Here is an 18,522-nt window from a genome sequence, read left to right on the forward strand (position 1 = left end):
CTTTAATAATTAAGTTCAAGGCTTCCCAAAATAGAAACACTTTGATAAACTTTAAATAATTTGCTAATATTGCTGTTGTAAAATTTTATATTACTGTACTTATTTACTGTAATTTAACTTATTTTTTTTCTTTAGTTAGTGATTGCTATTAAACCTAGGGGATATAAATGGAGTGACCATTGTAACACAACTGCCTAAAACCTCAATAACTCTGGTCAATTTAGCATTTCAAAAGATTTGCAGTACCGAATTATATTCTCATGAGAGAATTTTAATAATCTGGGCTGCTTCAGATGAGACAATTCATCGGTGCTCCTTTTGATATTAGAGATGAATAAAATCAATCTATTTTGTCTTCCTCGGAAAACTCCTGTTACTTTTTCTATAGTAAATTCTCGAGTATTCACTGACAATCTTCATTCTGATGTCATACGGAGTGTCTAATTCTAGTGCATATTTGCAATTTAATTTCCTGTTTTGTGCAGGAGGCTATAATATTTCCTTCTCTTTTGATTCTGAAAAAATAAATACAAGATGTTAATTATACAGATATATGTCTTGTTCATGAGCTTCAATATCAAGACTATACTCTTATTAAAATTCTGCATGATAAACTAACAAGAATACAAAATATTCTAATGTAATAAGTATAAAATTGGAAAAACAATGTCAAACTAGGCATGGCCATGACCTTTATAATAGCAAATATTACAACCGAAAGCATATCTTTTGTATTGGAAAAGTATTAGCACTAAAGTCCTGAAAAGGAAATACTTCACAACAATAATTGAATGACTAGGCTCTGGCAATCCACTGGCTAAACTAATCCTTCAATTTTCTTCAAAACATGATCAATAAACCATAAGTCCCAGAATAAAACATTCTACCTTACACCACAAGGGATACCTGGTCAAACACACACAGCACTTAATATAATACATGTATTTATAAAACTACAGCTGTTTTTAGTCTCATACAAGACAAAGGTCTTAGACAAGTCTTTATGCATGTCTGGGGTTTGGTTAGTTTTCATTACCACACTGGCCAGTACAGATTGGTGATGGTGAGAGGCTTTTGTCTGATGGTTTACAACATACCAACCTAGTATGAGTGTCTCTGGCTACATTTTTTGCTGATCATGGCGATACACACACCATTTCACTGCATTAAGGTATCCCCGTTCAGAAAGAGTTATAAAATATGTATAAATTCTGAGCAAAATTAAGCTTTACCGACAAGGTGACAGTTTAAGGAGTAGAATATCTAGTATACATGAGTAGTGCTGGCTAAATAAATAATTATTGTGGTCTTTAGCTTTTCTAAAAACAGAAAAGAGAGTGCAACTTCCTCTATTTATCAAGTACATGTATCATTTTCGTAATTTAAATGACATACTACATATTCATTATATATCCTATAGATCCTACAGAAACTCATTTCAGCTCTCCTAACACATTAATCAATCTTTTTTTAGGTGGATTTTCTAGTTAACCTTCAATCAATGAACTAGCTTACACTACTCATCTTCACCATCTTATCTATTTTGCCCTAAACTATGGAAACACTTATAATACACCGAATCATTAACCAGTTTAGATTAGCTCACTGACTAGCTTCTTCAATGTTTTTTTTTTCTTTACTTAGGTAAAGGTGTCTGGTTTCAGTTCCAGTTTTATCAGAACAGATGCCCACTAGAAAGTTAGCAGGCAAGGCCAAATCACAGCAGTGGCCTCCTTAGTAAACAGTTTAAACTCCTGGTCATGAGCTGGGATCGATCTTCTACCTTGCGGGTGCTAGGCGAATACATTACCACTACAAGCCTGGGTATAATTCATCAATGAACTAACCTATGCAACAATAAAACGGACAACCAGGTCCTAACGTCTTTAATAACCAAAATAACAATACTGTATGTATCTTTTGCCACTGATTAACCAATGTTACCTTAAATTAATGGAAAATCTATTCAACCTTTCCATTAACTATATAAAGCTTGCCCTTATCCCCGATGGCTCCAATATCCTGCCTTTATCCCTTGACTCACCTATCATTGTGTAACTTAATTACTAATCTTATTTTACAATTATGATTTTGACTATTATCGAGTGTTTACATCACCAGATCATTAGCAAGAGTCAGCATGACTCTCACAATTATAAATTCCTAGTATTTAATGCTACTTTTTAACAATCTAAGTTTCATGGTGAATACTGTATCTAATGATTAAATAGCAAACAATAGCTTACATTTAGCCATCTATCCAACCACCCTAAAAATTAACAAAAACTTCATTATAGGATTAGGACTTTGTCTTTCACTGTATTTCTCTTAATGAATTGGAATTTTACCTTTCACAAATTTCTGTATTTTGAGAGTACTGTATGAGGATTGTAAAATAAGTAGGCCTATTTATATAAACCTATCTGTAATAAGAAAAAAAAACTACCTGTAATAAGAAAAAAAAAAAAACTACCTGTAATAAGAAAAAAAATTAATAAACTACAGTATATGATGTTGTTTGGCAGCTAAATAAACACCTATTACTATAACTATATCAAAATGAAACCATAAATTCTCAAAGACAGTGAGAGAGATAGTCAAAATATTAAGTGAAAAGTGCATGGCCTCCGCAAAACGTTATGCAAAAAACTACAGATTTTTCTTCTTATTGAAAAGTGTAAATGATTGTTAACAGGTTGAGGAGACAAACTTATCACAGTTTCCTCTCTTTAAAATCTGCATTCCTCTTTAACTTGGAGATCTAGGTTGTAGGGATCAAGCATGTGGGGACCTAGCACCACCAATAATGATACAAAACTGAACACTCACAATAGGTGTGAAAGCACCTATTTTGGGCACCCAGGCACCTCTTATATATGCTTACTTGCTGTTGTTTTTTCCTGAAAGAAATTACTATCACACTAGCAAAATGCGGGTACAGCACACTCTCCAAGAAGGAGAGAAACGGTAGTCAGCGAACGTAACCCCTATCAGTCTAACTTCCTACACCTCTCCGTCTTTGTTCTTCTCCCGGAAGTAGGAGCAAAGACTCCAGCAAAAATGGGGAGGAAGCAAGAACTTGAAGTTTGCCTTCACAGGGTCACACAGGCCAATGGCAACACACTCACAGGGAAAGACAGGAATTCTAAAGAGAGAAAGCCACCGGGTTTATGCCTTTAGTATCTTCTTGGGATCAGGAAGACAATGAGAGAACGGGCTGAACACACCCTTTTCCATTACCCTCAGCAGATGCTTCTTCCGATGGAAGTACATTGAAACCAAAGGGTAGACCCCTTCCTGAGGATTCTTTATTATTGTCGTTATACAGCCATAAAATAACTAAGGAGACAGCCAAAATAATGCCGTCCAACGAGAACAAGGAGGGGTCAGCAAGAGGCCCAGATTGCGGTCTTACAGCTACAGTTATTGGATATAACTGCAAAAATTTCATCTTCCTTACAATGTCTTGCACAAGACGATCTGTCAAAACTATTATATGCATAAAAGACAAAGCAAAAACCTAAAACAAACATAAAAAGACGTTGGAAGTACATCTATACCCTCTGCTGGCTGAAAAAGTGCATGCTCAAGTCGTCACCTGTTGGGTGGGCGGGACTTGCCAACCAACTGTAAAAGTTTACACAGCTGTCTCCACCTTCACTGAAACATACTCCTATTAAAGGACGAGGGATTGTGTTCATGTAGGTACAAATTTTAATTTTACATCTACACAACTGGGCTGTGTATGATGGGTAACCAACATTACCAGAACACAATGATGCTAGAAGCAAGATCATCATAAGAAAACAGCCTTACTGACATGGTCAAATGTTTATAGTTTAAGCAAAGAAAAATAACACTAGATTCTAAAAGTAAAAAGTTTACCAAAAACATATGGGTGCTAATATTTTAGTGTTATGCATCACAGAATTCTCCAAGGTTATAAATGGCTATATCTCTAAATTGTAAAATTTGTTTAAAATTTGATTCTTAGCAATATTGCAGCGTATTAAAATCTCCACACAGCTTCCCCTTCTACTTCTAGGCAACTGTTCTTTTCTGTACTTCTTTGTGTTGACAAAGCAGAGCAACTAAAATGCATCAGCCTGGAGATTGCCCTTCTATATTTTCCTTTTAATCTTGCTGGAAAACATGGATTGGATTTATGATATATAGCCCAATACTGGGTACTGGGGTTAGTGAGGCCATTAAATGACAAAAGTTAACATAGAAAAACCTTACAGTTTGATGTCAAAAGAGGGGAGACAGCAAGATGTAGGACAGGAAGCTCCAACAGAGAGAAGGTAGAAGAAAAAATACTGCAACCACAACTATGTGCAGAATAAACATTACAGAGACCTTTAAGTATTGCCTAAAGCACAAAATGAGAGATACCCTGAAGGCAATAATCTCCTACGGGTATCCTCTCCATGACAATGATACTATACATTGGACTAAAATCTATCAAATAAGTCCTCTGAGCAAAGTATGACTGAGTTTACTACTAACATACAGACACTGGTTTACAACTTTGCCTTATTAATGAGTGAGGAGACCATGGGGCAAGCACTTGTTTGTTGCTAGATTCATGCCCTTTCTTTTAACTTTCGTGCTTCTGACATCATTGCCGCTCTCAGTGTCTGGTAACTGACTTACAAGTTGGACACTCCCTGTTCAAGTGGATACACTAATAACTATAACCTTGATTCAATCAGATTTTTTACCAGTTCCAAAACAGTCAACCAAGTAGCTAGTCTTGCCTTATTGCAATAAAAATATAGTCATACATGAATTCTTTGACAAGACAACTCTATTGTAATTTGAAACCATGCAAATTCTAATTTTATTCATTATATGAAACCTCAACTAGATTTAATACTTGAATCTTAATTCATTTCATTGACTAAAAATTCAAATGGCTAGCAGCCAACCAGTGTAACTTTAATCTGTTGACCAGGAAATATACCTATAAGTGGCTATCCAGTCCTTCCCGAATATCACAAATTTAAAATCAATATCTATTTTCCTTAACTATACAAACCCCAGTCATTCAATAGAGTATAATTTCAGTTTGGCTGGATCTCAGGATTTAAAATTTACACACACGTCGGTGGAGGGGGAAACCTGCCCATTTACCTGCACACTGAGAAACCACTTTAACATTCACTTGGGGCATGCAAGGTGGTTGAGGCTTGAAGTGAAACTTGAAGAAATCAGGTTTGTAAAGTTAGGAAAAATACAAATTACTTTTAAAACCTTTGATTTGTTCCTACATGAATACAAACACATTAAGAGGGAGGAAGCCTCTAAAACCCTACTGGCAGTTAAGACTTATACTACCTACTAACTTTTGAGAAATAGACTATAAAAAGTTAGACTAAGTTAGTTTAAGGACAGATGGTCACAGAAGAACCTATACCCTCGTAAGGATATGCTGTCATAATGAAGGGCCTATAGAGTAATGGGTTTTGCATACAAGCCATCCTCCCCCAGTGAAGAGGATGGGGGAAGATATATATAACATTATATGTAGAACAGACCTCAGTGTGAAAGCTTGTATGCACCAAACATCTGATCTAGTACATAACCACTGCACCCTAAGAGAGGGGAAGAAAGAATGAAAAAGGCCCGGCACTAACTCTTACTCTAGTCTATCGACATGACAGGTTAGACTAGATGCTTCTTGTCTCGTAAGGAGCTCAGTACATCAAACAACCTGTTGAGCAGCTACCACAGGTCACAGTAAAAACATATCTTACCTGTGCCACAGGTTCTTCTTCAAGGCTAGAGTAGAACCAATTACTCTAACTTCAAGAAAACATGCCGGTAATGAATCTTCTAGGTTGTCTGCTCCTTAAGGATATGACGTCTTCATGGTGTCACAAAACCAGAAGGAAAGGGTGTTCCTTTAAACCTTTTTTAGTCCTGTCAGAACTAATAAAAACATTTTGAATTTGTAGCCTGAAGGGTTGGGGGCTCTTGAAGTAGTCTGAGACCCTCAGAAGACAAAATGCAAATAATCCAAACTCAGAGATGGATAAAGATTCAAAATGTCGTCATCAATAGCAGGGTTCTATGTTTTGGCTAAAAACTCGGGAACAAAGGTAAAAGGCCTTTCTCCATTCCTCAGAATAACTTATAACCTTGGAAATACCTGTACTGTACCGTGAAGTTTCTCTATTCTCTTCACCAAGGCTATTGTTAACCCTTAACCCCCAGGCGTTTTTCTTTTTCAAGCACGTTTTGCAATATTTTTTTTTTTAGATTGCGCTGACAGCCTTAATTTTCGTCATAGAGAGGTCAGGTTGGTCTCATTATTTAAAAAAAATGCCTGAAGTTTCTCAAAATTATAAAAAATATGCAAAAAAGAATGCAAATAGCAGTTTTTTGCAAGGACGTACCATTACGTCCATGGGGGTTAAGGGATGAGTTTTGTGAAACGTACCAGTACATCCATTTGAGGTAGAAAGGTTAAGATTGAAAAAAAAAAAAAAAAAAAGTCTTCCGAGTGAGGTATAAATCCGACACCTGTCAAAACGGGCCCTTTTAAGGGACCCAAATGTGAGTTACATCTCATGCAGGTTGTTCGAGTTCTCTTGGTGACCAAGACTGCTTGAAGCTCTGCATAAGCATAGACATTTCCCACAATGAGGAAAGGTCTAAGACTTTTAGTCTTAAGACATCACTCTAGTTGAGTGATAGCCCTTCACAACCGAGACCCAGAGAATCTTCTCCCGGTAAAGATAGACAAGGAATTCCTAATTTAAGTGTGGGGGTGCTCTGACCAGTTCGTCACCCCTTCCCCGACAACAATCACAACAATGGCCCACTTTGGTTGATGTACAACTGCAATAGACTTCAAGGTATCCAGACATCTTTGCAATGCCATGCAAAAAGCCTTTTGCTCAGAGATAAAGAGGGGTCTACAACCATGAACAGATAGGGATGTCAGTGAGCTGTAGGGCCTCTGCAGATGAGATTAGCAAGGCAGATTGGGCTAAGGAGGGAGTTCCCTTAGAACTTTAATTCAGGAGCATCATCAGGTTTGAGTACCACTATGGTTGTGGCCATTTGAGAGGCCACAAGGTCAACCTAAGATTCAGGGTAATAGGTACCATGTAGATTACCCTTGATATCAGACAAAACAGCAGAAAAGCATAAGGGTTGTGGTAGCCTTTCACCACAGAAAAGCATCAACTGCCAAACATAGATCAAAATCCTCATTTAATTGCAAAGGGGCTCCAACCAGAGTTACCCCTTCTACAGCAACAATCACAGACGATGCACCACTTCGCTTGATATACAGCTGCAAAAGACTTCTGAAGTTATCCACACATCTTCTCAATGCTTTGTGAAAAGCCCTCTGCTTAGACATACTAGGTGGTTTACAACTGTGAAGGGAGAGGAATGTCAATGTGCTGTGGGGCCTCTGCAGATGGGATTAGCCAATCAGATTAGGCCATGAGGGGAATTCCCGAAGAACTTTAATTCAGGAACATCAGCAGGACAATGCCCTAAACATTTAAACCTTTAAGCATGAAGTTCATTTCAGTGATGTTGAAACGCATCCTCTAGAGCTATTGCTAGGTCCAGGATTTATGAACCGTAGACCGGAAGCATGTTGTTGAGCTTTGTGGTGAACAGAGTAATTAGCCTCTCTGCTACTAGAGGATGAAATGCCCATTCTAATCATACTACTAGACACTAGTTACAGAGCATGTCAGCAATTAAATACCACTTGCCTGGAATAAATCTTGTATGTTGACAATTATATACCACTTGCCTGGAATAAATCTTGCTATAGCTCCACCAACAGTACAGCATAATCGAGTGCAAAGAGGTGTGACATCAAGATAAGATGAGTTTGCACCTCTTGGGGAAGTACATGCTAACACAGGAGCACACAAGTACTGTATGTGAAAGCTCTGTCAACTGAACGTGCGACATGCGTGACAGCACAAACAGGTGAGGTAACTCAAAGGTAGAGAAAAGTTCTTAAAAGCGGGTGAGATGGCACTCCAATAGGAGAACACTCTTACGTGCAGGCAAGGAAGTGCATAGTTGCGAGCGGGTGAGATTATGCACGCACAATCATGAGCGCACGAGATGACATTTCCTTAGATATGCACAATCGTGAGGAAGTGAGGTGGCACTTCCATAGATCTGTATGATCGTGAATAGCTGAGGTGAAACGAGAGCATGATCAAATGTGGTAGCACTCGAATACAAGTGCGCGACTGCAAAAAAGGAGGGTCACGATTGCAAACAGGTGAGATTGCGCTCTCATAGGAGCATGTGATCATACACAGGTGAGATGGCCATGATCGTTAACAGATGGAATGGGGCTCTCTTAAAAGTTCACGAGTACATGGTATGTAATCTCTACCTCTTTTTTTTCATCCTCAGTGAAAGATTGAGCAACACTTTCTCCCATGGGGAGAAAAATAGTTTGAGTGACTTATGGGTAATGCTTATTGAGTGGTCTTAATGGACTAATTTCCATAATTGGGGAAAAAGGACAGAAGTGCTCTTTATTTTCTTTGACCGGCAGTGCACCAAGTCTGATGAATGCAAGGATTGGCTGTCAGCACCAAGAGATAAAGTTATGGCAGATTGGTTGCGAACAGGTTAACAATCTATAACGTAGGGGCATTCAGTAACTGAAGATTGCCCTCCAGTATGAGGGTGTGAGTGTGCAGGCTGATGTACTTTCTCACACCATAAAATGATTAAGTGAGCCATCATGACAGGGTAAATGACAGAAACTAGAAGAGCCAGCCTGTACTAATGAATCCTCATCCACATTTGAATGTGTAGGGAATTGTGGGTGCCCTCTAGAGAGTGCTACAAGTTCCCTAAGAGTGCATTGTAATAGAAGAGGAAGTGCGCATTGGAGAACGTACTTCGAGAAGGGTGCTCTGCCTCAATGTTAGAGTGAAAGCAAACATGTGCATCTAAAGAATATTGCTTGCCCACTGGGGAGTATGTAGCAAGGGATGAGTGTGTGTGTGTGCAAGAGAGGATGCAAGCGATTGGAGCTCAAGAAAAGGTAAGTGCGATGGGAGAGCACAAATAAGTGATCATGATGGGTAACCGTGTAATAGGTGGGCGCTCTTTGTCCAGGGTGTGCGAGCTAATAAGTGAGGGGGCATAAAGAGATGGACGAGTGCAAGGTCTCATATATAGTGCTCTAAGGAATCTAATGAGGTGATGGCACTCCTCCTACTTGCCATCAAAGGTGGCTTTTCACAGAGCATCTATCTTTTTACCTCTGCAAGGAGTGCAGGGATCAGCGGAGGGTAAGGTTGATTAAATTAGACTAGCCCGAGGAGGAGTTATAGGTCGTTTCTTCTCCTTCCTTGAAGTTGTCGTCAGTGCTTCCATGGTCTACAGACAAGGAGAAGGGGTCCAAATTAGGAGATTTCCTCTCCCCATGTGGCAAGTGAGGAAGATACCAGCCTGGGAGTAACTAATACTTGCAGCAATTTATGTCTTCCAAGCACAAAAGGTCAGAGTAACCTTAAGGCCATTTCCTTAGCATTTCTGTCAAGTTAAGTCTGAGGTTCATTACCAGACAGAGAGGGGAATAGCCATCTCTTCTTGGGTAACCAGCTATCACTGCTTCTCTTGTAGTTTATCCATAAGGGAGATCAGAATTGTCATCAACCCACAGGAGGGTGACGGAAAATGTTCAGTTATCCGAAGAAGAAAGAACGCCCACAAATTTCCTCAATTTTGAAGATGACCTTGAAGGTGAATGATCTGTATTGGCTTTTAATTTTTCTTGCTGTATATCTAATGCACTGATGGCCAATTCTTATGCTCATTGCAGGGAAAGCCTGAAAAAAGTCATACCCCATGCCAGAAGCACACAAAGATTGGGGATCCAAACAGCTCCTGCTCATGAAGGTTGTACACTTATGACCAGCAACCCCAGGCCAAGATTGCATGTCCACATGTGGCCTCTGCATCACACAAACACACACGCACACTTCAACTATGTAAAAGAAAGAAGAAAACCTCTTAAAACAGTCAAGACAGGAAGACACCGAGCTTACGTGCGTACAACCCGGCAGCTTTAGTCACAGTGCTTTTTCTTGTGTGATGGTGAACAGCAATAACTACTGACACATTATAACATCAGAGTTCCAGCCAAGTTTAAATCATACTCCTATTAAAGTTGAGGTTTCGTATATGTGTAGGAACATACGTTGAAAATCTAACACTATCCTAATCTATTAGCAATCAACTCCCACCTTAATCAATTCGTAATCCACTACTCAATTAGTGTTCTAACAAGAGCACTTAAAACCTATAACTCCCTTCATTGGGTAAAATCTACAATTAGTTCATCTAACAACTGTCATGCAGACAATCCTACAATAATCTTCTACAGTACCAAAAAATTCTTCTTGAATAACTAATTATGAATTGAATTATATAAAATCAGACTCAATCCATAAATATGTCCAGATGCAATCCACTGACAACCTTTAATCATCATCATCCCTAAAAGTAGTACAGTAATGCAGCTTTAATTTGGTTAAAAGTCAATTTGACTTTAACCTACTAACAAGCCATTTTTTTTACAATACAATTCAAATCTAATGTAACAAACAAATCTCTTTATTACCCTTACCTTTAAAATTACAGATAATTCAGCCATCTGTATTTTATAGATTCTATGCTCTTCATTGAAGTGCAATAAAATCATCGACCTTCAATTTTCTTGTCTCCATAGCTCCTTGCTCAAGATGCACCTGAGAAAGAACAAAAATTTCTGAAAATATTTACAAAATTCTCACGTTTTGAATAATCACATAAAATTGAACATGACGTTCTTGCTATTATAATGATCTAAAATAACCTTTCAAAAGGCAATGTTACTTATAAATTAGCATTAATAGATCCGCTATCATAAGTTTACAATTTCAATGAGCAATAGTAAATATTCACCTACTTTGTATCCTTTGTAATGAAATACCTGCAGATTCTATAATATATTTTTACTCACACTTTTTAAAAACAGCCATTAACTTACTATTAGTTCTAAAAAATGGCTGGTGCATAAAATTTCTGAGACCTGTAGTGTAAAACTTTTGGAAGTTTTATTTGGTTAAAAAGGTCAGCTAGTAAATAAGTCAACAGATTAAAAGGACAAAAGCATAAGCAAAGTTATTTACCATTGATTTCTAAAGCAGCAAAAGGATCGAGATAATAGCTCTTTGGTAAGTATATGCTATATTTTCTAGGCAAATACGTGAACTATTTATTTCCCTATGCGTTACCCTGTGGTTTATCTATTTAAAACCATGTATATTGGGGCAAACCACCCATTCAAGTTTTTCCATCCCCCTCCCATGTAGTAACTGGCTTTCCCTACCCTACCACTTACCTAAATTACAGGAATGTGTAGCCTACTACCCTTAACCTAACCTAGGAGGCAGGATCATTACCTAGCCTATGCAAACTAGGATGACCAGCCCACCTAATGTGACTTCCAGAGCTGTAGATGGAATCAATTTAAGATGATAGCCTACTGCTTACCAATACATAGGAGCTTGATGTTTTTCTTTTATCGCGAGTGAAGCGAGCGCACACCGAAGCAAGAACCATTAGATTTTATTAAAAAATATACCTGGATTAATTATCTAAGGAATAATAATCAATGATTTTAGCACGCGGCATTACCACTTGCCAGTACATAGGAGCTTGATGTTTTTCTTTTTCCCCGAGCGAAGCGAATGCACGGTAGAGCAAAAACCATTGTATTTAAGATAGAACATTTTGAACAGAAAATGTTTTCCTGTAGTAAATAATGTGATTTCACCGAATTTGACTTCATTTCAATTATAATAAAACCAGATTTAGTGAGTCTGCAGTAGGGAAGCAAGTAGTTGAACTGGTCGTTCTGTTTGTTTGCCATTGAAGTGAAGGTCAAATTTGGTTATATCATGTTATGTGCTGGGTTTTATTATAGTTACAGATGGAGAAAGCTTTCCTACTAAAATGTTATTTTCATTAGTAAAATAAATTTTTGAATATACTTACCCGATAATCATGTAGCTGTCAACTCCGTTGCCCGACAGAATTCTACGGGAGGGATACGCCAGCTATCACTATACTAGAAGGGGGTGTACTCACAAGCGCCACCTGTGGCCAGGTACTCAAGTACTTCTTGTTGACACCTCCTCAATTATTCCTCGGTCCCACTGGTTCTCTATGGGGAGGAAGGGAGGGTCAATTAAATCATGATTATCGGGTAAGTATATTCAAAAATTTATTTTACTAATGAAAATAACATTTTTCAATATTAAACTTACCCGATAATCATGTAGCTGATTCACACCCAGGGGGGTGGGTGAAAACCAGTGTACAAGATTAAAGGATAGCTAAGTATCCCATATTTCATATAACAGTTATCTCAAATAACAATGAAATAATAAGTACCTGGTAAGGAAGTCGAATTGAACCGTTACTCTGTCTCTTTTTTAAGTTCGTCTTCCTTACTGAGCGCAGCGTTCCTCTTGGAGGCTGAATCAACCCAAAGGTGCTAAAGTATACAGGGCTGCAACCCATACTAAAGGACCTCATCACAACCTTTAACCTCGGCGCTTCTCAAGAAAGAATTGACCACCCGCCAAATCAACAAGGATGTGGAAGGCTTCTTAGCCGACCGAACAACCCATAAAAAGTATTCAAGAGAAAGGTTAAAAAGTTATGGAATTATGGGAATGTAGTGGCTGAGCCCTCGCCTACTACTGCATTCGTTGCTACGAATGGACCCAGGGTGTAGCAGTACTCGTAAAGAGACTGGACATCTTTGAGATAGAATGATGCGAACACTGACTTGCTTCTCCAATAGGTTGCATCCATAACACTCTGCAGAGAACGGTTCTGTTTGAAGGCCACTGAAGTAGCCACAGCTCTCACTTCATGTGTCCTTACCTTCAGCAAAGCAAGGTCTTCTTCCTTCAGATGAGAATTTGCTTCTCTAATCAGAAGCCTGATGAAGTAAGAAACTGAGTTCTTAGACATTGGTAGAGAAGGCTTCTTGATAGCACACCATAAGGCTTCTGATTGTCCTCGTAATGGTTTTGACCTTCTTAAATAGTACTTAAGAGCTCTAACAGGGCAAAGTACTCTCTCTAGTTCGTTCCCCACCATGTTGGACAGGCTTGGGATCTCGAACGACTTAGGGCAAGGACGGGAAGGAAGCTCGTTTTAGCCAAAAAAACCGAGCCGCAAGGAACATGTAGCCGTTTCAGATGTGAAACCTATGTTCCTGCTGAAGGTGTGGATCTCACTTACTCTTTTACCTGTTGCTAAGCACACGAGGAAAAGAGTTTCTAATGTGAGGTCCTTAAAAGAGGCTGATTGGAACGGTTCAAATCCTGATGACATTAGGAACCTTAGGACCACGTCTAGATTCCAGCCTGGAGTGGACAACCGACGTTCCTTTGAGGTCTCAAAAGACCTAAGGAGGTCCTGTAGATCTTTGTTGGAGGAAAGATCCAAGCCTCTGTGGCGGAAAACCGCTGCCAACATACTTCTGTAACCCTTGATCGTAGGAGCTGATAGGGATTTTACGTTCCTTAGATGTAACAGGAAGTCAGCAATCTGGGTTACAGTGGTACTGGTTGAGGAAAACTGCATTGGCCTTGCACCAGCTTCGGAAGACTTCCCATTAAGACTGATAGACTCTGAGAGTGGATGTCGTCCTTGCTCTGGCAATCGTTCTGGCTGCCTCCTTCGAAAAGCCTCTAGTTCTTGAGAGACTTTCGATAGTCTGAAGGCAGTCAGACGAAGAGCGTGGAGGTTTGGGTGTACCTTCTTTACGTGAGGTTGACGCAGAAGGTCCACTCTAGGAGGAAGAGTCCTGGGAACGTCGACCAGCCATTGCAGTACCTCGGTGAACCCTTCTCTCGCGGGTCAGAGGGGAGCAACCAACGTCAACCGTGTCCCTTTGTGAGAGGCGAACTTCTGAAGTACCCTGTTGACAATCTTGAACGGCGGGAATGCATACAGGTTGAGATGGGACCAATCCAGCAGAAAGGCATCCACGCGAACTGCTGCTGGGTCTGGAATCGGAGAACAATACAAGAGGAGCTTCTTGGTCATCGAGGTAGCGAATAGAACTATGGTTGGCAGACCCCACAGGGCCCAAAGTCTGCTGCAAACAATCTTGTGAAGGGTCCACTCTGTGGGGAAGACCTGACCCTTACGGCTGAGGCGATCTGCCAAGACATTCATATCGCCCTGAATGAGCCTCGTTACCAGCGTGAGCTTTCGATCTTTGACCAAATGAGGAGGTCCCTTGCGATCTTGAACAACTTCCTCGAATGAGTCCCTCTCTGCTTGGAGATGTAAGCCAAGGCTGTGGTGTAGTCGGAGTTCACCTCCACCACCTTGTTAAGCTGGAGGGACTTGAAGTTTATCAAGGCCAGATGAACTGCCAACAACTCCTTGCAATAGATGTGAAGTGTCCTTTGCTCCTGATTCCATGTTCCCGAGCATTCCTGTCCGTCCAGTGTCGCACCCCAGCCCGTGTCCGATGCGTCCGAGAAGAGACGGTGGTCGGGGGTCTGAACAGCCAAAGGTAGACCTTCCTTGAGAAGAATGCTGTTCTTCCACCACGTTAGAGTAGACCTCATCTCTTCGGAAACAGGAACTGAGCCCGTCTCTAGCGTCATGTCCTTTATCCAGTGAGCAGCTAGATGATACTGAAGGGGGCGGAGGTGGAGTCTCCCTAACTCGATGAACAGGGCCAGCGATGAAAGTGTCCCTGTTAGACTCATCCCCTGCCTGACTAAGCATCGGTTCCTTCTCAGCATGCTCTGGATGCATTCTAGGGCTTGGAAGATCCTTGGGGCCGACGGACAAGTCCGAAAAACTCGACTCTGAAGATCCATACCCAAGGAAACAATGGTCTGGGATGGAACGAGCTGAGACTCCTCAAAATTGACCAGGAGGCCCAGTTCCTTGGTCAGATCCATAGTCCATTTGAAAATCTCCAGACAGCGACGACTTGTGGGAGCTCTTAAAAGCCAGTCGTCTGACGGAGCCGGACACAAGATCATGATACTGCTGCACAGTCTGTAAACTGACAATCATGGGCAAGCGAGGAAGTACAGTGACAACCCGAATCTGTCTAGACTATCTGGGTCGTACAGACAACTCCTTAACGGGTTGCTGAGGTTGCCGCACTGCGTCACAACAAGTCCCTTCTGTTGGTTGTTGAACGTCTTCCCCGTGACACATTGACTCCGTAAACAAAAATCCTCTAACAAGGACTAAGCTTGGACTGCATGTCATGCAACACAGCTCAAGGTCTATGGGAGCAGGTGTGGTAACAGACGGGATTAGCGGCTGAAGTGGAACCATTACCTTCCCTGTAAGCATGTTATGCTTAAATAAAAGTCCATAAGAGGTTATGCAGCTAAAGGCTCCCTCCAAATGACAGAGTCCTCAAGGGAATATCAGAAGGAGGGAGAAAAGAACTTTCTCATCTACAGGGACCTTATCCTAGAAAAGCTAAGTTCTCTGAGTGAGGGTTCACTGGTGCAAAAGCAGCAGACTAGAAGGCAACGTTATGAAACTGCTTGACAGTCTAGTGAGTTGGCAACAACCCAAGATATGTTGAGAAGCATGCGGTAAGGTATGCAGAGCATGATGAATGCAGAGTATGCTGTATGCAGAGCATGCTGTAAGTAGAGCATGTTGTATGCAGAGCATGCTGAATGCAGAGCATGCTGTATGCAGAGCATGCTGAATGCAGAGCATGCTGAATGCTGAGCATGTAGAAAGCAGAGCCTGCTGTAAGGAAAGCAGAACGTGTGCATGGCGTTTAACATTTCTCAGAAATTCCATGACCAGTGCTAGAGTGCTTTATGCATGCTTGCATGGGGTTTAAAAATCAACATAATGTTTACCTTACATTCATAACTCATGATTCATATTTTTGCCATGGTTTGAAAATGGAGGTAAGGTATGCTGAACAGCAGAGTCAGAACGAGCTGGAACAACAACAGTGGAAGGTGCAGAAAGTTCCTGTTCCTGTGGTATGAGTGGAGCGTGAAGAGACCGAGGTTGTGCAGAACAAGGTCAAGTTCCCGCAAGCAGAGGTGTCTGAGGCGCAGGATCAGGGTGCACGGGTTGAGTTCGGTGCAGCAGCTGAGGAGACTGACTCACAGGTGGAAGAGGTTGTACCTCCACCGAGAGTTGCACCACCGGTGGAGCAGCCAGGGGAGGAGGAGGAAGAGTGTGGTAATCCTCCTGATCCCAAACCGAAGGTTGCCTTAAAGAAGGCTGAGGCTGAACAACACTGGGAACAGCGAACACAGAAAGAGGTTCAACATCGTACGCCTGGCAGATGGTGCTGCGACTGGGTGCAGCGAGTGCAGGCGGGTAGAGCACAGGCTGAACGGGTGCAGGGGAGGTGCAACACTCTCAGCCCGACACTCACACAACAGGTCCGAAAGCTGTGCTTGCATGGACTGTAGTAGAGTCCACAACATCGTACGCCTGGCAGAAGGTGCTGTGCCTGGGTGCAGCGAGTGCAGGCGGGTGCAGCACAGGCTGAACGGGTGCAGCCGGTTGGTGCACCACCGGTGCAGGCGGGTGCAGCACAGGCTGAACGGGTGCAGCCGGTTGGTGCACCACCGGTGCAGGCGGGTGCAGCACAGGCTGAACGGGTGCAGGCGGTTGGTGCACCACCGGTGCAGGAGGAGGAGGAGGTGCAACACTCTCAGCACGACACTCACGCATCAGGTCCGAAAGCTGTGCTTGCATGGACTGTAGTAGAGTCCACAACATCGTACGCCTGGCAGGTGGTACTGCGATCAGGCGGAGCGAGCATAGGGGGGGGGAGTGTAGGCGCACTCTCAGCCCGACAAACTGATGACTGAGGAGAGTCAGAGCTAACCCAATGACTGCATCCGGGTTGTTGAACTTTACTTCGTACGTCTGGCATAGGTCTGGACTTTACGTTTAAGAGGTCTTGAGACCTGAGACCAGCGTAACTCTGCCTTTATTATCTCCTCTAAATCTCTTCTGCAGACGAGCAAAATAAGGGCTCAATCGTCTGCGGGTGGGAGTGACGGTCTCGGTAAGACACGCCCACAACCACCGAGGATACTTCTGTGCGCCGATCAAGGCCTGCCGAACCCTTATGCCCTTCGACATTGCTTCTCCCCTGGGCTTGGGAGCTTGCAAGAGGTCCCGGACTGGGAGGACGACTGGCGCGCACAAAAGTACCCTCACGCATAACACTGACATATTTTGCACTAATCACTTATCACTTTGATTTCTGTTTGCACTTATTTCACTGAACTCGAAACTTTAAGTGGTTTGTACCTGAAACACGCAATTCTATCCTTCTCAAAAGTTAGTAATTGCGAAAACAGAATTACAATGTAACAGAAAAATCTAATGAAAGAAAATTCAGTGGCTGGAAAGAGACTAAACACTAGATCACTCTAGAAACGTTTAGTTTCTTCCCCTAAAGAGACTAGGGAAAAGAGCAAAACGATAACGACGTTACTCGTACGCCTGGCAGGCTTGAGGGAAACGTGATTCTCTTTCTCCCTCCGTCTCTATCTCTCTCTCTCTCTCTCTCTCTTGACTTAGAACCTGAGAGAAGAGCCCAATCATATATATCGTTAAAACATATTATTGTTAAAGGAAAAAAACTGAAATATTTCCCAAAAAGAAAAGTTCCTTATTAGGATCAAAACCATTAAGTTAAGAAAGAATGAACAAAACGCTAGACACGGTTACTCTTACTGCAATGTGAAACCGTGAACATTCTTTCTCTATCGTAACGATAGAGTGCAAGTTGAAACGTTTACAACTGCCGAGACAAACAAAACGTTAGTTCAACTTTGAAAAAGTACGAGACTATCAAAGAAATTCTTTCAAAGACCTTAAAATAGCATAATATGTTAACAGGTAAAACCGAAATGACGGGCTCACGATAATTAACTTCGGTACCAAGAAAAGACCGCCTACTATTAGGAAGGTCGAATATAAACAAATATAAAAATTAATTTTAATAAGTTTATAATAAAAGGAAGTTAATCGAAGAGGCCTATAAGAGGCGGAGAGATATAAAATAAATCTATAACTTTTGTTAAGCAAAATTAAGAAAGAGAGTCTATACTCTCTTAGACACCAACACTTCCGTCTAAGGGAAGGGTCGGCCATTGAAAGGTGAACGAGAGTTCATACTCTCTTCGTCACCAAAATTAATCAAATTAATTCTAAAAGCTAACTAAGCTAAAATAGAAGTTTCCAGTAAAGCGACAGCCGAAATCAAAGAGAAATACTTCACCAAAGTCGTGAAAATACTCCAAGAACATAAGCGTATCCCAGAACGTCTTGCCGGAAGCACGACAGAGGAATAATTGAGGAGGTGTCAACAAGAAGTACTTGAGTACCTGGCCACAGGTGGCGCTTGTGAGTACACCCCCTTCTAGTATAGTGATAGCTGGCGTATCCCTCCCGTAGAATTCTGTCGGGCAA

At 41.2% G+C, this 18,522-nt stretch overlaps 1 long non-coding RNA gene across 1 annotated transcript in view; it reads right to left on the minus strand.

Moving 5' to 3' along the window:
- Positions 1-302: 302 nt before the first annotated feature.
- The window catches only part of LOC137616219 (uncharacterized), a 20,024-nt gene continuing 1,804 nt past the window's right edge, over positions 303-18,522 (minus strand). The window contains exons 2-3 of the long non-coding RNA XR_011039343.1: positions 10,640-10,760; positions 303-515 (exon numbers count right to left, since the gene is read on the minus strand). This is a non-coding gene — a long non-coding RNA (uncharacterized lncRNA). The remainder of the gene's footprint in view (positions 516-10,639; positions 10,761-18,522) is intronic.

Source organism: Palaemon carinicauda, chromosome 22 (assembly GCF_036898095.1).
Source record: "Palaemon carinicauda isolate YSFRI2023 chromosome 22, ASM3689809v2, whole genome shotgun sequence".
Classification (NCBI taxonomy): Eukaryota; Metazoa; Arthropoda; class Malacostraca; order Decapoda; family Palaemonidae; genus Palaemon; species Palaemon carinicauda.